This window comes from Xenopus laevis, chromosome 9_10S (assembly GCF_017654675.1).
Source record: "Xenopus laevis strain J_2021 chromosome 9_10S, Xenopus_laevis_v10.1, whole genome shotgun sequence".
Classification (NCBI taxonomy): domain Eukaryota; kingdom Metazoa; phylum Chordata; class Amphibia; order Anura; family Pipidae; genus Xenopus; species Xenopus laevis.
The window spans coordinates 18,461,731-18,482,734 of record NC_054388.1 but is presented as its reverse complement, the minus strand read 5'-3'; positions in this window follow the sequence as shown (position 1 = coordinate 18,482,734).

The window sequence follows — 21,004 nt, the reverse complement described above, 5'->3', positions numbered from 1 at the left end:
GTTGGGAAAATGATACAGAGAGGAAAAAACATGTTGCTATGTGCTTAAAATGTAACTTTGCCCATGGCACTTACACACATACTGACCCTGTTATGTTTCCATGAATGAAATGACAAGTCAAAGACTTTGACAGACTCCAGATTCACAAATGTCTTATAGTGGCGCTGTAATCAAAGAGATGTTTTTTTTTCAGCAGAAAAATTATGTGGGATATTAAGCCATTCTCATAGATGAAAGGATTAACTGTAATGGCTGAAGAGGAGGTTAGCCTCAGTTCCAAAAGCGCATCTTGGGGAAATATGGTGCATCGATTACACCCATTGAAGAAATTACAAAAACATTCTTGAGGTCAATGCAAATCCCAGATTAAAGGTTCTTCTCCATTATCTGTGATAGTGGAGACATTGTTTGAAGAATGGTGGAATAAAATAGTACAGTTCTTTCCATAATAATCAATTGTCAATGATTAATAAACCTGTGGTATATTCATCTAAGAGTCTTTTCACTTTCTAAGACCTGAGAGTGAGGACATTGCTGTTCGATTATATATATGTATCTACAGGGAATGTAGCTATAATATACTGTATTATATAGAATAATCGAACAGCAATGTCCTCACTCTCAGGTCTTGGAAAGTGAAAAGGTTTTTTTTTATTAAAAAGAACTGACTGTCAGTTCTTTTTAATAAATAACTTTTTTACTTTCTAAGACCAGAGAGTGCGAACACTGCTGTTCGATTATTATATATTTTATGACTGCACCCAGTTACTTTGATTATTCGGTAACATGAGTGCTGGCTAATTTTGATGCTATATATATATATCTATATCTATATCTATATATCTATATATATATATATATATATATATATATATATATATATATATATATATATATATATATATATATATATATTTATATATTAAAGACATGGAACAGAGGGGTACTTTATTTATTATACAGGTATGGGATCCGGATATCTGGAAACCTGCTATCCAGAAAGCTCCGAATTACAGAGGGCCAATACACTCCATTTTATCCAAATAATCCAAATTTTAAAAAAAATATTTCCTTTTTCTCTGTAATAATAAAACAGTACCTTGTACTTCATCCAAGCTATGATATAATTGATCCTTATTGGAAGCAAAACCAGCCTATTGGTTTTTTTTTAATTTTTACATGGTTTTCTATTAGACTTAAAAGAGAAATAAACCCCCCCCCCCAATAAGAAAAGCCCCTGGCCAGTCCTATGCTCAATTTTCATCTGATTCATTAAGAATTATATTGCTTCATTATACATTTTACAAAGGGACTAAATTTTACCTGCAACTTACTTGCTGCTTTTAAAGTAAAACTCCCAAACTTGGCTGCCCTTTTATTAGACACCAGTGGGATCACCTGACTATAGCTGGGAAGGGTGGGAGCTACAACATGGAGCTGGTCACTGCTCCTGTATAAGTATAACAAACAAAGGAAAGTTGTGCTCACCACTAATTTTTAAAACCATTAGGCGGGGTGCAATGAGGCTGTGACCACAAAATACATGCTTAATTTGAAAACAGCAAGTAAGTTGCAGGTAAAATTTAGTCCCTTTGTAAAATGTATAATGAAGCAATTGAATTCTTAATGAAGCAGATGAAAATTGAGCATAGGACTGGCCAGATATGGGATGACTTTGACATAGTTGGCCAGCTTAAATATATTGCAATATACAGTAAGGCATTTTTCAGTAGCAGTATGAACAAAATGTCTCTGTCTTAAATATATTGATAATGTTTTGAGTGCTGAGGACTCTTGTATTTGTCTAGATGTAATATAGTTTGTTCCGTTATGGAATGGCTACATTCTACAGAACCTTCCATATACTAAACATGACATGCTCAAAATGATGCATATACTGTAGATTTACTTTAATGTCTTTCTTGTCCAGAGTCCCTTATTATGACAGGTTCAATATAGGCACGGCATATGGAAACTAGGACTCTTCATATTTCGACTGATAACCAATCTTGAAAATGAAAATCTCACATCCTTCATAACCTGTGTACTGAGTGTATTCCAGATGTGCCATTTTATTTTTAGAATAAGCCAGACAACCCTTTTTTTTCTTATCCTCATAAAGAATATTTCCATGTGATTCCCTCCGCCCCTTTTTCCATCAACACATGTACGGTTCCATGATGAGTGATCTCTTATCCATATGATATGAATGCAACTCATATGTAGGGTGTCACTGCTAAATGCTTTCCAGGCTGATCAATTGACAAATACAGCTTTCTCCCATGAATTTAATGACAATATTACACTTATTCCTTTGACCTTTCTTGTTAATAATCACTACATATTTACAGTAAATATTCAAATAGCAATACAGAAGACATTACAGCAACCTACTGTTCTTCATTTATATTCTAGGATTATCTAAATAGAGAATGTATACCCCCTTAAGGGATTGGGTTACTCATAGTTGTCTTAAGTGGTCTAAATAGTCTCTGGAATGAATGATATGGTAATGGGATTACAGGTATAGCAAGGCAGGATGTTGCCTGTAGCAGTGGGAACTATGAATGTGGCATAACAGGTATAATAGGGAGAGCACTTTTAATAGCAGAAAGTTTAATAGCCTCTGTAAAGGGTCTGTGGCTGTGGGATAGCACAACAGGTATATTAGGGGGAGATGGTGCCTATAGTAGCAGTGAGTATACAGTAATGTCTTCTGGGTAGAGACTGTGGTATAACAGGTAAAGTAGGGAAGATTGAGATTGTGGAAGGCTTTATGGTTGTGTATAATGAAGGGAGCAATGGTGTCTATAGTAGCCTCTAATACAGTGGTCCCCAACCAATAGCTTGTGAGCAACATGTTGCACTCCAACCCCTTGGATGTTGCTCCCAGTGGCCTCAAAGCATGTGCTTATTTTTTAATTCCTGGCTTGGAGGCAAGTTTTGGTTGTATAAATACCAGATGTACTGCCAAACAGAGCCTCCTGTAGGCTGCCAGTTCATATAGGGGCTACAGCCAATCACAGGCCTTATTTGACATCCGCATGGACTTTCTCATGCTTGTGTTGCTCCCCAACTCTTTTTATAATTAAATGTTGCTCACGAGTAAAAAAGGTTGTGGAACCCTGCTCTAATAAAATACCCCCTAGAAAGGGGTTGTGGCTGTGTGATGGCAGGTATAGTAGGAATAGGTGGTGCCTATAGTAGCAGTGGGGATAATAGTCTCTGGGAAGGGAGTGTGACTATGGGATAGCAGGTATAGTTTGTGCCTATAGTAGCAGTGGGATTTTAGTCTCTGGGAAAGGAATGTGGATGTGGGATAGCAGGTATAGTAGGGAGAGATTGTGCCTATAGTAGCAGTGGGATTTTAGTCTCTGGGAAAGGACTGTGGCTGTGGGATAGCAGGTATAGTAGGGAGAGATGGTGCCTATAGTAGCAGTGGGATAATAGTCTCTAGGAAGGGACTGTTGCTGTAGGATAGCAGGTATAATAGGGAGAGATAGTAACTATAGTAGCAGTGGGATAATAATCTCTGGGAAGAGACTGTGGGATAGCAGGTATAGTAGGGAGAGATGGTGCCTATAGTAGCAGTGGGATAATAGTCTCTGGGAAGGGAGTGTGACTGTGGGATAGCAGGTATAGTAGGGAGAGATGGTGCCTATAGTAGCAGTGGGATAATAGTCTCTAGGAAGGGACTGTTGCTGTAGGATAGCAGGTATAGTAGGGAGAGATGGTGCCTATAGTAGCAGTAGAATAATAACCTTTAATAGTTATAGTAAGGAGAGATAGTTCCTTTAGCAGTTTCTGGGAAGGCTAGGTGGTTATGGCATGGTTGATATAATTTATTTAAAATTTTGATTGTAATAACAATGTTTGTTTTTTGTTAGATGAATCAGATTTTTACAGTACTAAATATTTATATAGCTCAAGATTGTCCAACTGGAAGCCCAGTGGTTCGATTTTTATGACCCCCCCCAGCCCACTCAGGGGGCCCATAAGACTTACTTGTATATATTGTGGTACCATATGTCAAATGTTTGGCCAGCTGTAGGGAAAATGTAGGGAAGCACTGGGCTATTTGGTGAAAAATCTGTGCAGGAAGGTGCACCTTAGTTTACCTTCCAAATACAGGTACATTAAGGGGCACATTTACTATGGGTCGAATATTGAGGGTTAATTAACCCTCAATATACGACCATCGAAGTAAAATCCTTCGACTTTGAATATCAAAGTCGAAGGATTTATCGCATTTACTTTGATCGAAGGAAAAATTGTTCGATCAAACGATTAAATCCTTCTAATCGAACGATTCGAAGGGTTTTAATCCATCGATCGAACGATTTTCCTTCGATCAGAAATTGCATAGAAAGCTTATGGGGAAGGTCCCCATAGGCTAACATTGGTGCTCAGGTAGGTTTTAGGTGGCGAAGTAGGTAGTAAAGTTTTTTTTAAAGAGACAGTACTTCGACTATGGAATGGTTGAATAGTCGAACGATTTTTAAGTTGAATCGTTCGATTCAAAGTCGAAGGTCGAAGTAGCCAAAAAAAAACGTTGAAATTCGAAGTATATTTCATTCTAATCCTTCGCTCGAGCTTAGTAAATGTGCCCCTAAATATACAAATATATCGCTACTGTTATTTTAAGAGAAAGCGTTCCCATTTTCAGTTGTTATTTTTTTTTTTTTTAAACAGGGTGGAACCTGCAAATGAAATAAGACACAAAATACCAAGCTGTGATCAATGGAAAAAATGTGTTTTTTCTTTCCCCCCTTTTTTCCATTCTTTGCAACAAAACATCTGAATTTTTGATGTTTGAGAGATTTTGGAAAACAAGGAAATGAAATAAAAACTAAATGTAATTATGCCTTAATATAGCAAATGCAAAAAAACAAAATTCTTGGTGGAGCCCTGCTTACAGCAACATTTACAACTCGTATGTGTTGTGGTTGGTACCAAATTCACGAGACGCAGTATTTGAGCACAAACAGGCACAAAGATTACACCAGATAAGAAATCTCTACTGCTTGTTTGATACTTGACATGTTTGGGGTTTATTTCTTACTCTTTTTTTTTTTTTGCTTGATTGAATCTTGGCTGCAAAATGTCTGAAATTGCTTCCTATTGCCACTAGAAAGTAGCATTGACTATTTTCCCTCAATCGGGGCCTGAAAACCAGTGCATAGAAGAGAGTTACTTGAAACAAGTCAAGCCAAGATTTAATGCCATTTGTACTAATAGTTACATAGTTACATAGTTAAATTGGGTTGAAAAAAGACAAAGTCCATCAAGCTCAACCCCTCCAAATGAAAACCCAGCATCCATACACACACCCCTCCCTACTTTTAATTAAATTCTATATACCCATATCTATACTAACTATAGAGCTTAGTATCACAATAGCCTTTGATATTATGTCTGTCCAAAAAATCATCCAAGCCATTCTTAAAGGCATTAACTGAATCAGCCATCACAACATCACCCGGCAGTGCATTCCACAACCTCACTGTCCTGACTGTGAAGAACCCCCTACGTTGCTTCAAATGAAAGTTCTTTTCTTCTAATCTAAAGGGGTGGCCTCTGGTACGGTGATCCACTTTATGGGTAAAAAGGTCCCCTGCCATTTGTCTATAATGTCCTCTAATGTACTTGTAAAGTGTAATCATGTCCCCTCGCAAGCACCTTTTTTCCAGAGAAAACAACCCCAACCTTGACAGTCTACCCTCATAATTTAAGTCTTCCGTCCCTCTAACCAATTTAATTGCACGTCTCTGCACTCTCTCCAGCTCATTTATATCCCTCTTAAGGACTGGAGTCCAAAACTGCACTGCATACTCCAGATGAGGCCTTACCAGGGACCTATAAAGAGTCATAATTATGTTTTCATCCCTTGAGTTAATGCCCTTTTTTATGCAAGACAGAACTTTATTTGCTTTAGTAGCCACAGAATGACACTGCCCAGAATTAGACAACGTGTTATCTATGATCCTTCTCATTTAAGGAAACTCCCAACACACTGCCATTTAGTGTATAACTTGCATTTATATTATTTATCAACATTGAACCTCATTTTCCAGTTTGCTGCCCAGTTTTCCAGTTTAGACAAATCACTCTGCAAAGTGGCAGCATCCTGCATGGAACCTATAGTTCTGCACAATTTAGTATTATCTGCAAAAATAGAAACAGTACTTTCAATGCCCACCTCCAGGTCATTAAAAACAAGTTGAAAAGCAAGGGACCTAGTACAGAGCCCTGCGGTACTCCACTAACAACACTGGTCCAATTAGAAAATGTTCCATTTACCACCACTCTTTGTAGTCTATCTTTTAGCCATAATATCATATCAAGAATTTTTGTGCTGCTGTTAGGATACAGTTAGATTGTTAGTTATTAGTTAGAGTTATAATTACTAAACACTTACTCCTATTTAGTGAGTCAGCCTACAGGACGACATGCCTATCTGAGCTCCAAGAGCAGTGTGCCCAGTAACGGAACTACCCTGCGTGGGGCTCGGATGAAGGCTATGCAGTCGGGACCCCGAAGGCTATGCAGTCGGAAAACCCCCCCCCCCGCAAGCACAAAAACCACCGGCGGGCCCCAAGGGCCCCTGAACAGTGCTCTCTGGTTTACTAGAGTGCTCCAATTTAGTATGGGTCTGCCTAGTGACCTACTGAGCTAAAGTTGTGGCTTCCTTTTTAGACCACCATTAGGTCTGCTGTAAATGAAACATCCTGATTACTTTCTTCTCAAATAATGAGCCCTATTATGGCCCTTTTTAGGCCTCTGCTTTGTAAAATGGGCCTCTGTATGGGTTACTTGGAGTAATTTGAATACTGGAGTGCTGGACTAGTTAAAACCATTTATCTGCTGTTCAAGAAATTGTGTATGGGGATATAAGGATATGAAGCTTCAGGTTTTTGGTGCAGCCTGCTGTACCATTGTTGCTGCCAAGTTGATTGTGATGCCCTGGAGACCAAGCTGTAGTTCCCTGAGGGCTGCACACAGGCAGCCATAGGTCCTTTCAATGTCTTTCTTGTGTGGATGATGTGGGGAGCTGGGGTCTAGCAGAAGCCTGAGGTATACTCTGGTTGCTGATAAGCTGTGTGCTGTCTTATATGGTTCACTGCTTCTGCCTTCAAGCAATCAAACAGTAGGCTTTGTTATGGGTGCAGAAATGCACGAGGAAAGTAGTTGGATGATAAAATAATTATTATCTGAGAAAATAAAACAGTAGAAAAAACTCAAATATGTCCCAGACTCTGTAATTTCTACATGAAAACAATGGGGCAAATGGATGATAATTTGTGCAGTTTGACACCACACTCTCCCTGAATCAGTCGTACAGGCTGTTACATTAGATATTTTCAAGAAGGGGTTTGATGGCTTTTTAGCAAGTGAGGAAATACAGGGTTATTGAAAATAGCTATTAGTACAATGTTGATCCAGGGACTGGTCTATTGCCATCTTGGAGTCAGGAAGGATTTTTCAGAAGTTTCAGAATGGTGTTTTGCCTTCCTCTGGATCAACTAGCAGTTATGCAGGATTTATACAGACATAAAAGTTTGAAATTTATGGACGTGTGTCATTTTTCAATCTAAGTATCTATGTTACCCATCCAGCCTTACAGAACATTATTAAATACTGTATTGCTTTTTAAGACCCCTGCAATACATTGATACATGCACTTGTACATAAACTCTCTTGATGGCTGTAATTGTGTTTTTCTATAAGATATATTTTCTATAAGATATATTTTATTATATTTAGTACAGTACTATAAAGGCAATACTGATGACTTTACACCTATTTTTCAAATAAGCCCCAACATATACATTAAAAACTAAAAGCATAAACCCAAGTCCCATTTGTAATTATTTCAAATGAAGCAACGATAAGTAAATCTGGTTACTGAATAACCCATTCAAAAGGAAACAATACAGATATTAGTCCTATTAATATACAGGTATGGGATCTGTTATCTGGAAACCCTTTATCCAGAAAGCTGTCTCCCATAGACTCCATTATAATCAAATTATAATCAAGGCTTTATGGCTATGTATAATGAAGGGAGCAATGGTGTCTATAGTAGCCTCTAATATAGTGGTCCCCAACCAGTAGCTCGTGAGCAACATGTTGCTCTCCAACTCCTTGGATGTTGCTCCCAGTGGCCTCAAAGCAGGTGCTATTTTTAAATTCCTGGCTTGCAGGCAAGTTTTGTTTGTATAAAAACCAGGTATACTGCCAAACAGAGCCTCCTGTAGGCTGACAGTTCATATAGGGGCTACAGCCAATCACAGCCCTTATTTGACATCCGCATGGACTTTCTCATGCTTGTGTTGCTCCCCAACTCTTTTTATATTTAAATGTGGCTCACGGGTAAAAAAGGTTGGGGACCCCTGCATATAATACCCTTTAGAAAGGGGGTGTGCTGAGTCCAGCTGAGTCCCGGGCGCCTGGGGTGCCCAGCCCTGCTCTCACTCTGTGGATTATATGAGCAAATGATCTGCATTTCTTTATTATAGGTAAACATACCTACAAAGGAATTTAGAGCAAAAAACAGTAAGGGCCAGATACATTTTGGTGAGAAAAAACGTATGTCCTAATTCAGTGATCCCCAACCTGTGTCTCACAAGCAACATGTTACTCACTAACCCCTTGGTTGTTGCTCACTAACCCCTTGGATTTTACTCCCGGTGGCCTTAAAGTAGGTTCTTATTTTTTAACTCTTCGCTTGGAGGCAAGCACTGGTTGCATAAAAACCAAGTGTACTGACAAACAGAGCCTTCTTTAGACTGCCAGCCCACATAAGGACTACCAATAGTAGCCCATAATCTGCACCCCTAGGTACTTTTTGCATGCTTGAGTTGCTCTCCAAAATTATTTTTACATTTGAATACGGCTCAATGGTAAAAAGAGGAAATCCCTGTCCTAATTGAATACAAGATTTTCCCAAAGACTTTAATTGAGTATTCAAATATGATAAGTTATTCTCATCAAATTGAATCTTGCCCTACATGTGATATTCTCCTCCATGTTTTTGCACCCTACTCTGAACATAGAAGAACAACCTCAGGTCTCTGTGCTTCAAAGGGCTTAGTTCACTCCATGAATACTGTTCTGCTTGTGTTCTGATCATTGGGGAAGGCACTCAGTTGTCCCCCTACCAGTCCCCTGACTTGCACATAATTCAGATAGGGAGGATAGGTCTAGTAGTAAGAAAAGGGCTGCCTTGTGTCCCCCGATGCTGCACTCAGCAGTTCATGCTGCACCCCACATGGCTCATGAGCACTAAGGAGAATACCTTCTGAAGTATAAATATTTTTTTTAAATGCAGAGTATTTATTAAAACTTATTTAAAGTGAATTGTCCTTTAAGCAGAAACTTGCATGCGGATAAATTATCTTTTTTTGTTTCATGTAGAACACTAGTTGAGAATGAAGGGAGGAAGTTACAGAAGTCACCCAGATAGGCCAAAAAAAATGGCACGTCAGTAAATGTGAAACTCTTAACCTCATGAGCCAAGTTTTTCAGAAGGGATGAGATTTATTGGCTTGACACTCTTTTGGTTAAATCCAGATATATATACTTCATCTGTCAGCTGCATTAAACTGGAATCAGTTATTTATATTGAATGCTTATGTAAATATCCTGACATAATAACTAATAATCTTGTACAGTTATATTAAAACAGTTCAGTTTTAATATCATATTATTTTTACTTGTATGAGGCATGTTCTGTTGCATTGCATGAAATAAATAAACTTGATCCCCAATATGCTTCTAAATATAAGGTTATTTTTATAAGGAAAAAAAAAAAGGAAATAGGATAAGGGGGGGATCAGGCACAAAAGGAGATGAGAGGATAACTGAGAGGTTAACGGAAATTTACTCAAAAGTTAAAGGAAATGTGTTTACCTTTAATGAAAAAAAAATTGTCTTTATAATATGTGTCACTACATTCTTTGATAGGACACATAATACAATTATACATTTTCACAGTTTCTTTGTGACACCTGAGAAAGGGCTCGGCCCCAGAAAATGCCTTCTATGCCTTCTTGCACTTGGAGCAGTATTATAATTCATAACTGTATTATGACTTATTATATTAACTATTGTTATTGTTAATTTAGAATCAAAATGAATTGCTCACTATAGCAATTTTTTTTGTTTGGTGACATAAAATGGTTTTGTTGAACTTAAACTCTCTGCACTAGATGAGTGAATGCACTTGCACTGTGCCAGTTTATATACTTTGCACTGTATTATTTAAAGTAGTTGTTGAACTATCATTATCTGCACACACTATTAAGTGTGATGGTACAAATCATCTAAATATATTGTCATAAGTCAGTAAACAAATCTTGTACACTATATTTATTAAGAAAATCCTTACCTGTTACCCTAGGTAGTCCCCCCTCCCTGCTTCCCTGATAACCCTAAAAGTGCCCCGAAGAGTTTGCTCAAATATTGGTGCAGAGTAAGCACAGCGGAACTCATGGTTGCCACCTTCTGGATCTCTGGTAACCATATTGGTGCATGTGCAGGTGGAGCAACTGCGCATGCGTCAAAAGTGCTGGAAATTGGCAAAGGCAAGAGGACCTGAAGAAGATTGGAAGATCCTGAAGATGGTGCCAATAAACTTTACGGCGCTTACTCTGCACCGATACGTGAGCAAACTCTTTCAGGGGTAACAAACAATGCGACATATTGGTGCATACACAGGTGGAGCAACTGCGAATGCGCCAAAAGCACTGGAAATTGCCGAAGGAGGAACTGAAGAAGATCGAAGATCCAGAAGATGGTGCCCCCAAGCTCCACATGCTTACTCTGCACTCTTAGGGGCAGTTTCAGGGGTAACAAACTATGAGGGGGGGAAGGAGGTACTACCTAGGGTAGTGGGTAGGGGCTTTTTATTATTAGGTGGGCTTATTTCTCCTTTAAAGACTGGTATAGCTGAATTCCAGTGAACATTTTTAGGTCTTGTTTGGAGTAGTCTTTTAGACCAACTGTCATGATTGCCCATCTCATTCAGCTACATGTATTGTCACTCCAACTCACAGGGGCTTGTTTGTAAACATTGGGCAGTAACCCATAGCAACCAATCACTGATTAGCTTTTTTAAGCCAGCTACAGGTTGAGCACTGAAAGCAATGATCTGATTGGTTGCCATGGGTTACTGCCCAGGAGTAATTATGACCACTGGTTATAAATGAGCCCCAGTGACTTCTGCTGGAGTTCTATTTATATGCTTCAACTTTGATTGTGTAATTTTAGTCCTATAATCTGAAATGAATTCAGTATGATCACTAAATTAGAACATTTATCTGCATGTAGTCAGTGAGTGTAATGTAATGATGCATGCAACCACATCCAATTCATAATAACGGCAATTAGTCCAAATGAAGCTATAGAAAGCTCTAAGGGAACCCTTAGTCTCATTGTATTGCTGGAGCAATTTCTTCTTCCACTTTACTTTTTCTATAGAATTCATAGGGGCACATTTACTAAGCTCGAGTGAAGGATTCGAAGTAAAAAAACTTAGAATTTCAAAGTATTTTTTTTGGTACTTCGACCTTCGACTTTGATTCGAACGATTTGATAGTCAAAGTAATGTCTCTTTAAAAAAATCTTTGACTACATACTTCAGCAGTTTAAACCTACCGTGGTACAATGTTAGCCTATGGGGACCTTCCCCATCAGTTTTCTAAGGTTTTTTTGATTGAAGAAAAATCCTTAGATCGATTAAAATCCTTCGAATTGTTTTACTTCGATCGATCGATCAAAGTATTTGCGAAAAAATCCTTAGAATTTAATATTCGAATTCGAAGGATTTTACTTCAAGGGTTGAATTTGAGGGTTTATTAACCCTCGATATTCGACCCATAGTAAATGTGCCCCATAGTGTCATCCATTTTTACCTTTCTAGAACAAGCAAAATTCATAAGTGTTATTTCTATTATGCAAAGTCTACAGGCCATTACACATCAGTTTACTAAACAGCAGGTGAGTGGACTGGAGATATATATATAATTAAGGTTGCCACCTTTGATTTTTGCATGACATTTGGGGCTTGTTTGTGCTTTGTGGGGGTATGGTTTTGATATATGAGGTGGTTATTGGCCAGATTATTGTTTGGGTTTAATGACGTTTAAACCCAAACAGGCAGTTGTGACCTGAACACCCGTAAGAATAGCCAAACGGTTTTGGTCAAAACCAAATAGGTGTCAACCCTACTTATAACATTTATTAAACCTCAATTTAAAATTCAGCTGTCCACATGTATTATACCAGTTTAGCAGCTAGGCCTGTTTTTTTTACTCCAACAACAACATGTGGAGGCAGCAGTCACAGGAAAGAAATAAACCCAACCTAGTAGAATGCACATTCTTTTTTACACCAGTATGAACTATCTTCTTGTGGCCTGTTAGAAAGATATTTGTTCAATTTCAAATATCCTTGTTTTAATTAAAGCTTAGTCATCTGCATATTTGGAGTTTCAAAATTTCATTTCTTTGTATTTTTGTGCCAGTATGAGTGTACAAATGTAAAATATGTAGGTCATATGCCAATTTTTCAGCGTTCACACGTAAAAAATGTTCCAAAAACACCCTAGGATTGGCATGTTTGGGTTTAGAAAGATTCAATCAACAGGAAAAAGTTGATTGAAGAAAAAGAGTGATTCAGCTTTTAAACTATATTTGTGAACATTGATTTGTTGGTAAAATACTCTTATCATTATTAGAACTCTGAAGAAGGAGATTAGGTGAAAGATGAGTCAGTGTGAATATATAACACAATGCATTGGCCTCATTAACCACAGGGATCCACTAATTCCCCAATATCTATATCCATTTGAAATAAAGTTTCTTTCTTTTAATGAAGACACTTGGGGGCTGATTCACTAAGAGTCGAATATCGAGGGTTAATTAACCCTCGATATTCGACTGGGAATTTAAATCCTTCGACTTCGAATATTGAATATCGAAGTCGAAGGATTTAGCGCAGATAGTACGATCGAACGATCGAAGGATTATTCCTTCGATCGAACGATTAAATCCTTCGAATCGAAAAATTTGAAGGATTTAAATCCAACGATCGAAGGAATATCCTTCGATCAAAAAAAGTTAGGCAAGCCTATGGGGACCTTCCCCATAGGCTAACATTGACTTCGGTAGCTTTTAGATGGCGAACTAGGGTTTTTTTTTTAAAGAGACAGTACTTCGACTATCGAATGGTCGAATAGTCGAACGATTTTTACTTCGAATCCTTCGATAGTCATAGTCAAAGGTCGAAGTAGCCCATTCGATGGTCGAAGTAGCCCAAAAAAAACTTCAAAATTCAAAGTTTTTTACTTCGAATCCTTCACTCGAAGTTAGTGAATCGGCCCCTAGAACTAAGCTGGAAAGAAAGCAGGATATAGTTAGAAAGCCACATTGTGATGGATGTCTTCACATCTGTAGCCTCCCAAACACTGTCACAGACCGACTGCATCAACAGAAGACAAGAAGGATCAAGTGGAATTACCAAAAATGAAACATTTACCCCATCCCCAACAATGCCAGCATAATTACAATTCTGCATGATGTTTTAAAACCTATGCCTGTTCTTTTATATAATTTGGAATTTCACAATGTAACAATGTGCACATATGCCCCATTGCAGAAATCCAAAGTTGTCAGACAGACTTCTGCTATCATGAATTATTATCATTAGAACTATTAAAGCTAATTGTAGACTGATTATGTAACAACCTTTTTATTCACCAGTATACCCCATCTATGGCTTACTCTATCCAGGTTATACATCTGATGCCATACATTTTGGGGGTAAGCCTTTTTTAAAATATTGGTGTTTACTGTCCAAAGTGGTGCAGTGATTAGTAACCATTTTTTAACAGAAACCGTGGTAAATGTAGAATACTCAAAGTTTAGGTCACAACAGTTGCACACAAAACACCTCTTGAGACATAGTACTCACAATTGGGTTTCAAGTTTTCTCTGCATTTTTTTAGTGGACCTCTATGGCACTACTCTTCACTTGCTATTGAATTACACATCTAAACCCACTAATACACTTCAATGAAACCAGCGTTGCTTCTGTCTAATGAGGCTAGAGGACTAAAACATACAATATAGCCTTGCTCTAGCTAATCCTCACTTAAGTCCCTCTTGTCCTGACTTGAACTCATCCTGCATCAGGACACACTAAGCACTCAGGCTTCCTTTACCAGGCATCATCTTCAGCGGGACTTGATACCAACGGCTCTGTACTAAATTCTCTCCCCTTCAGAGAGAAGTCGTGTGGCTCACCTTCTTCCCTGGTACTATATCACACCAACAACAAAACTCCTGCTAGGTAAATTCGATTCCATTGGGAGGGTCACATATTTCATTTCATCCATTTCTATAGGGTACTGCAAATAAGTATCATGCTATTGCTTCATTGCAAAATGTGGTCTCACCCAAAATATTCAGCAGATTTATGGTTTAGCACAGATTCAGTGGTTTCATCCAGGTCTGCCCTTGAGTTTAAAAAGTTCATATGGTCTGTTGGATTTGATTTTGATCTACATGAAATGTGCATTTTTTTCTACATTCTTACATTCTTACATTTTTTTCCATTATTACATTTGGAAATAATGCATTTTATAGAGTTTACACATCAAACGAAACTTAAACATCATTATCCTCATTCCTTCCCTCTATATTATCTACCTTGGAAAGACAAAATGCAAAATCAGCATGGTTAGTATACCACCCATTGCATATTCCTGTTTTCCTGCGCCAGGGACAAGTAATAACTTTTCAAATATTTTTTGTTCTGCGAGCATCCCGCAGACTAAACACATTTCACACCACTATTAAGAGTCTTTGCTTTGGCACCTAATATCAAATAATTACAATGCCTTTGCCCAATGAATACTGAGAATTAGATATGAGCTTTTAATACAATGTACCATATATTTTGGCTTATCAGTGTCTCAATCAACCTATACTCATTCCTTCTTGCAAGTGTGAGAATCCTTCTTGGGAGGCCCAGGCATCTTCACTTATCAGTCTACCCTCAACCACTTCTAAAACAACTTCCGAAAGGAACTAACCTCTTTATTTGTGGTCCAGAAGTCAGGGGAGAATTTCCACACCCAAATTCCTGCAGGTTGCAAGATGGAAAAATCATCTTATGCTGCTGGTTTTGGAAAGATTATTTTACAGCCTACAAAAATAGAAGACATTCTTGGTAGAAGGTGTTGTAACTTGCTGGAATCCTGTTGTTTCTATCATGTTAAAGTAAAACAGAATAAAATAATATTAATAATAATGTCTGCCCTTTCTTAAGAATTGCTTGTCCTGCCATATATTTATTTTAATGTCTTCAAGTGTAGGTAAATTTGGTCATTTTCAGAGGGACCGTCTGCTACAGTTAGCACAGCAGGTTTCAGATGAACACTGAGAAGTACTTATAGTCACTGTGTATTTGCTATGAATAGCTGTACTTTTGACAGTAGTAAGTAGCCATATAGACATCTTATTCATTAGTGTTTGAAAAGCTTTGTACATTACAAAATTATATGAACTTTTATGGAAGTTGTATGGAAGTTTATGGAAGATTTTATGGAACTAATAAATAACAGGTGCAACGTTTGCATCAGGTCCAGCAACTCAGTGCTGGTTGGATGCTATGGATTACTAGATCTGGGTCAAATTTTTCACCTGTTATTATATAATCCCCTAAAAAATACTTTTGTCTTTTTATGAAATAAATATCTTAGAGCTAGGTTTAGATTGCTGCCAGTTTATCAAGCTTTGATGGACTTTCCAACAAAGTCAACACATGGCAAAATGTAGAATTTTTAAAGTCGTATAAGGATGTAAAATAAACAGAGCTTATATAGTGCAGGTTGTGGGCAGAAGAGTAATCTGAAGACATTCTGTGCACTTTACAAAATGGTAAGATAATTCACCCTAGAGGGCCTTCTTACCTACACAAACCTATTAAATTAAGGCATTAAAATGTGCTTTAGGACTACTGCTGAGGATAGAAGAGACTGACTGGATAAGGTGGGCGCTCCTTCCTGGCTTTTGTATAGTTTACCTCTAGCTAACCTTGGATGTGTTAAAAAAAATAGCTTCAGTGAATAAACAAGAAGAAGGTTAAAGAAATAAGTCTTTTCCTAGTGGAAATACATGAAATTCCTCATCAAAACCATGAGTAACTAATCTTCGAATTCATTGTATTTTCCTAGCAGATTTTAAGAGGTCTTTCATGTTTTTCCAAGGGAGGAAAGCAATGTTGTCTGAAGCCATAGAAATATGACAGAAAACACACACAGGCGTGCGATCTACTGGCTATAGTAGGTAAGAGAACAAATTGGTTAGCACATAGTTTTGTATTGTGTGTTTCATCTTCTGCTGAGATCGAGTTAGTTCAATGTCTGCTGCACCTGCTTAATAACTAAACCTTCCAGTATGCATTGAAACTTATAAAAGCCATTGAAATCAGCAATATTGTTGTTTTGGCCAGTGATTTAAATATTAGGATTTTACTACAACACCAATGGTGATCTTGGCTTAAAGATCTTCAAGGAACACTTTATTCTAAGCAAAGGGGACAAAAAGATTGCCTTCTTGAATAGAATCTTATTGGGGGATGCATCAGATATGAATCAGGCCAAGAAAAGAATCCCTTCAGTCAAGAAAATGATTGGGCTTGTATTCTATCAGCACATACAGGCCACTGGGATTTAACTGTTACTGGTTTCCTTAGAGCAGGGCACCCCAACCTTTTTTTTATCTGTGAGCCACATTCAAATGTTAAAAGAGTCGGGGAGCAACACAAACATGAAAAAGTCCTTTGGGATGCCAAATAAGGGCTGTGATTGGCTATTTGGTAGCCCCTATGTGGACTGGCAGTCTACAGGAGGCTCTACTTGGCACTATACTTAGTTTTTATGCAGTTAAAACATGCTTTCAAGCTTAGAATTCAAAAATAGCACCTGCTTTGAGGACCTGGAGAGCAACATCCAAAGGGTTGGAGAGCAACATGTTGCTCACAAGCTACTGGTTGGGGATCATTGCCTTAGAGACTCCAAACCATGAATGATTGGTAAATACAAAAGTGCAATATATTTAGTGATACTTCATTTAATAAAGTCTTCCCTATATAGGAAATAATGTCCCCCTATTGTAAAATATAAGGATATTAGAAGCCACTTTAGGGTTCCATGACCGTATAAAGGCACAAGGCCAAAGGCCAATTGCTTTTTTCTACAGGTCATTGAACTCTAAAGTGACTTCTAATATATACATATTTTCAACAGGAACTATATTATTTTTTTTATAGCACACACACATATCAGGGAGTCATGAAGCGCAAATTATGTGACTTATAACTGATGACATCACTATATTTAAAGGATATATTTTAGGATATTCATGGCTCTTGTGAATTATAAAATTGTATAGTATAGTGATTATGGGGGATGCTGAGGTCCAAAGCAGCAACTGCTCATGTAAACTGTGGCATTCCACAGTTAAAGATAGAAATTGGATTTCTTTATAAACGATTGTAATTTTAAGAAAGCTGGAGGTCCTGTAAATTGGTTGGGCAGAGCAATTTGGGAGTTTTAGTTTGATGAAAGACACATAGCCATCAGCATTAATAACATACAGACTGTGTAGTCTGTATGGTTCTGCCCCTCTGGTGTCTTTCCTGAAGTCCTTTCCTGTATTATTCCGATTAGAAGAAAAGAGGTTCCACCTAAATATTCGGAAGGGGTTTTTAACAGTGAGAGCTGTGAAGATGTGGAATTCTCTCCCTGAATCAGTGGTACATTAGATAGCTTTAAGAAGGGGCTGGATGGTGTTTAGCAAGTGAGGGAATACCGAGTTATGGAAGATAGCTCATCGTACAAGTTGATCCAGGGACTAGTCCCATTTCCATTTTGGAGTCAGGAAGGATTTTTTTCCTCCTCTGAGGCAAATTGGTGAGGCTTCAGATGGTTTTTTTTGCCTTCCTCTGGAACTAGCAGTTAGGCAGAAAAAAAACAAAAAAAAACTAAAAGTTTGAACTTGATGGACGTGTGTCTTTTTTCAACCTTACTTACTATGTTACTTACTATGTTATTACATTGGGCTGCTCCATGCTCTAAGATTCAGATGGAGATGGTCTACAGAAGGTATAAAGCAGAGGGGAAGAGTGAATTTTGCACTAGCAGTTGTTGGGTGATCAGATTTTCTGGAGCAAACTTTGAGGAGTAGGGGTTCACCATGTTATTCACTCACTTCATCTCATGAACATTGTGGTGCAGTAATCCCATTTATTTTGCATAGAATCAACTATGCGACTGCTCTGGTTTCCAAGGTTGAGTATTTGATATAATGACCTCTACAAAAATCCCTGCGTTTCAGGGGATCTGCGTATTGTTCAGAACTATGACATCATTTTGTTTGCATAGTTACTGTGATATAAAATTACACATGATTAGTACCAGTAGCCAAGTCAAAGCTTCCACTTATGACGTTAGCAAATAGATTGAGATTGCTTTAGCACAACAAGAGGAACTTTATGTGGAATGCTGCCTCTTTCCTCAAATTGTTCCAACTTCCGAAAATGTCATCACAATGCTGTTGCAAGCTCACACTGCAGCCAATGGCCCTCTCTGGGGCATTTATTTTTTTTGTATGAATCAATATAAATGTAGGCATTTGTATATAGACTTGTATAATATATACAGAGGGGCTTGTTTATAAACACTGTGCAAATTTGCACCACAGCTTGACAGTACAGATGAGTGACAAGATACCATGGTATTATTGTTAGCTGAATTATTCAAAGCAACTTTGAAGTTGGCCTTATTTGTGATTATTTGTGTGAGGGTATTTTAAAAAGAAATAAAATTAACATATTTCTGGTTGCCAGGGTCAACCAGAAAGCAGTTTAAATTTCAAGTGAATTGCACCACAAGTTGTACAGGCAATTTGTCAATGTCAGGGCTAAGTTGTAGAGCCCTAAGGGGCGAAAAATTGTATAAATTGAGATTGAGCACATGGAAATGGTTGGGGCAGGCTGTGGTTTGCAGGTTGCAAGGTTTGACTGTACTTAACTGTAGGAATGAAGTGAAACAAACACATGCCACCAGGTCCGGACTGGGAATCCCAATAGGCCCTGTTATTCCAAGTACACAGAGGCCTAACCAGTCCCCACCAGCCTAATAAATAATGCCTGTCTATGGCAACTTACAGCAGCCCCTCTGGCATTTGCCAGAAACCACAGATTGCCAGTCCAGGCCTGCATGCCACCCATCTAGTGCTCACTCTATGGCTTTTGCAGGACCCCTGTTATATATGAGAAAAATAAATAATCAAGACCAATTGAAAAGTTGCTTACAATTCTATTAAATTAAGGGTGAACCACCCCTTTAAGAATTGTAATGTGGGTAGGGTCGGTGGCTAGGTTGAGCATTGATATAAAGGACATCATTAACTATTTGCTGGCACACAAGTTTAGAGGAGATAATAAATTGTGTGAAAAACAAAAATGTGCCAGTGCCTTATACTCTTTTAAATATAAAAGGAACGTGCATTAAAAAAGTACTGTTTTGGACGATTTATTGAAAATTTCTGAACAAACCCATCTTTTCCACTTCCTACTCCCTCATTTTCCAGACTTTCCCAGGCTGTGTACACTGCAGGATAGCAACCAATCAGCAGCTAGTCTGACCTGATAGGGAACTGAAGCCTGTTTTTGCTTGTGACTGCAGGACTATGATTGGCTATCCCCCTCCTACTGTGTTCCTGTGGGCCATTAGGACAACCCTTACTAACCCTTTGGATTAGTAAAACAAGCACCATATATTATTCATTATTGTCTACAATATTAGGATGGGTTTTTAGTATGTTATATGTCTTATTTTAAGTTTTTCAAATTAAAACAGGATGTATAAGGGCAAGACTGAGTTACACTTGCCATTGAGCAGAACTGCACTTACTTGTAAAGGACATGAAAGAGAATCGCCATGCTCCATCTGAATGTGATGTATTATTGCACCACTTAAATGCAGACCCACAATTTTGTGGCACTAGGATGCTCGAATTGTAGGGTAATTCACACTGATTTTAGCTACATTATTAAATATTGTATCCCACTCTTCCAACTACAACTACTCATCTATTGGGCCCCAGCTATGTACAGGGCTCGGGGCAGTTGCTCTTTTTTAGGACTACTCTATTGACAGCATTCTTGAAGACTATTAGTGGATTCTGGGAGAAGTAGTTCCCCAATTTTTGCAGGATTATCATAATTAATGAATAAGGATTATCATAATGAAATTTAAATTGTGGTCTAAAACAGAAACATTATAAATAATATAACCATAAAAGAAATACTTATGAAGAATGCACCAGCAGAACTCCCCATAATCTGAATTAATTATAGCAGCCCTATTAGCTGCCATTCTACTGTAACTGTCTACTATAAGGAAAGGCACACACTAGATAGGAGAGTCACCTTCTTGTCTTAAATTTCCAGGCTACTGATTAAGACATTAAAAATATTATTAGACAAGCCAGAAGTGTAGGTTTATGTTGAATAAAATCCAGATATCCACTGCTACACACGACTTGGGTGTCAATTCCTTGCAAATCTGATACATTCTTAGGAAAATTCATGTGTTGGTTGAGCACAAATATATATGTATGTATGTATATATATATATATATATATATATATATATATATATATATATATATATATATATCGCAGAATATACATCTGGATGGGAAATCTATTAAACAAGTTGGCTCGAGTGGAGAGACGTAAAATGCCACAGATGCATATACCTTCACATGCAGAATGGCTACCTGACAATAAAGTTAGGTGCATACTACATGGCTGCACTGAGATCAGCACGGTCTATAGCATGCATTTAAAGGGCATGTAAAGGCAAACAAATTAAAACCCATTTTTATTTTCTTTAATGAAAAAGAAACCTATCTCCAATATACTGACT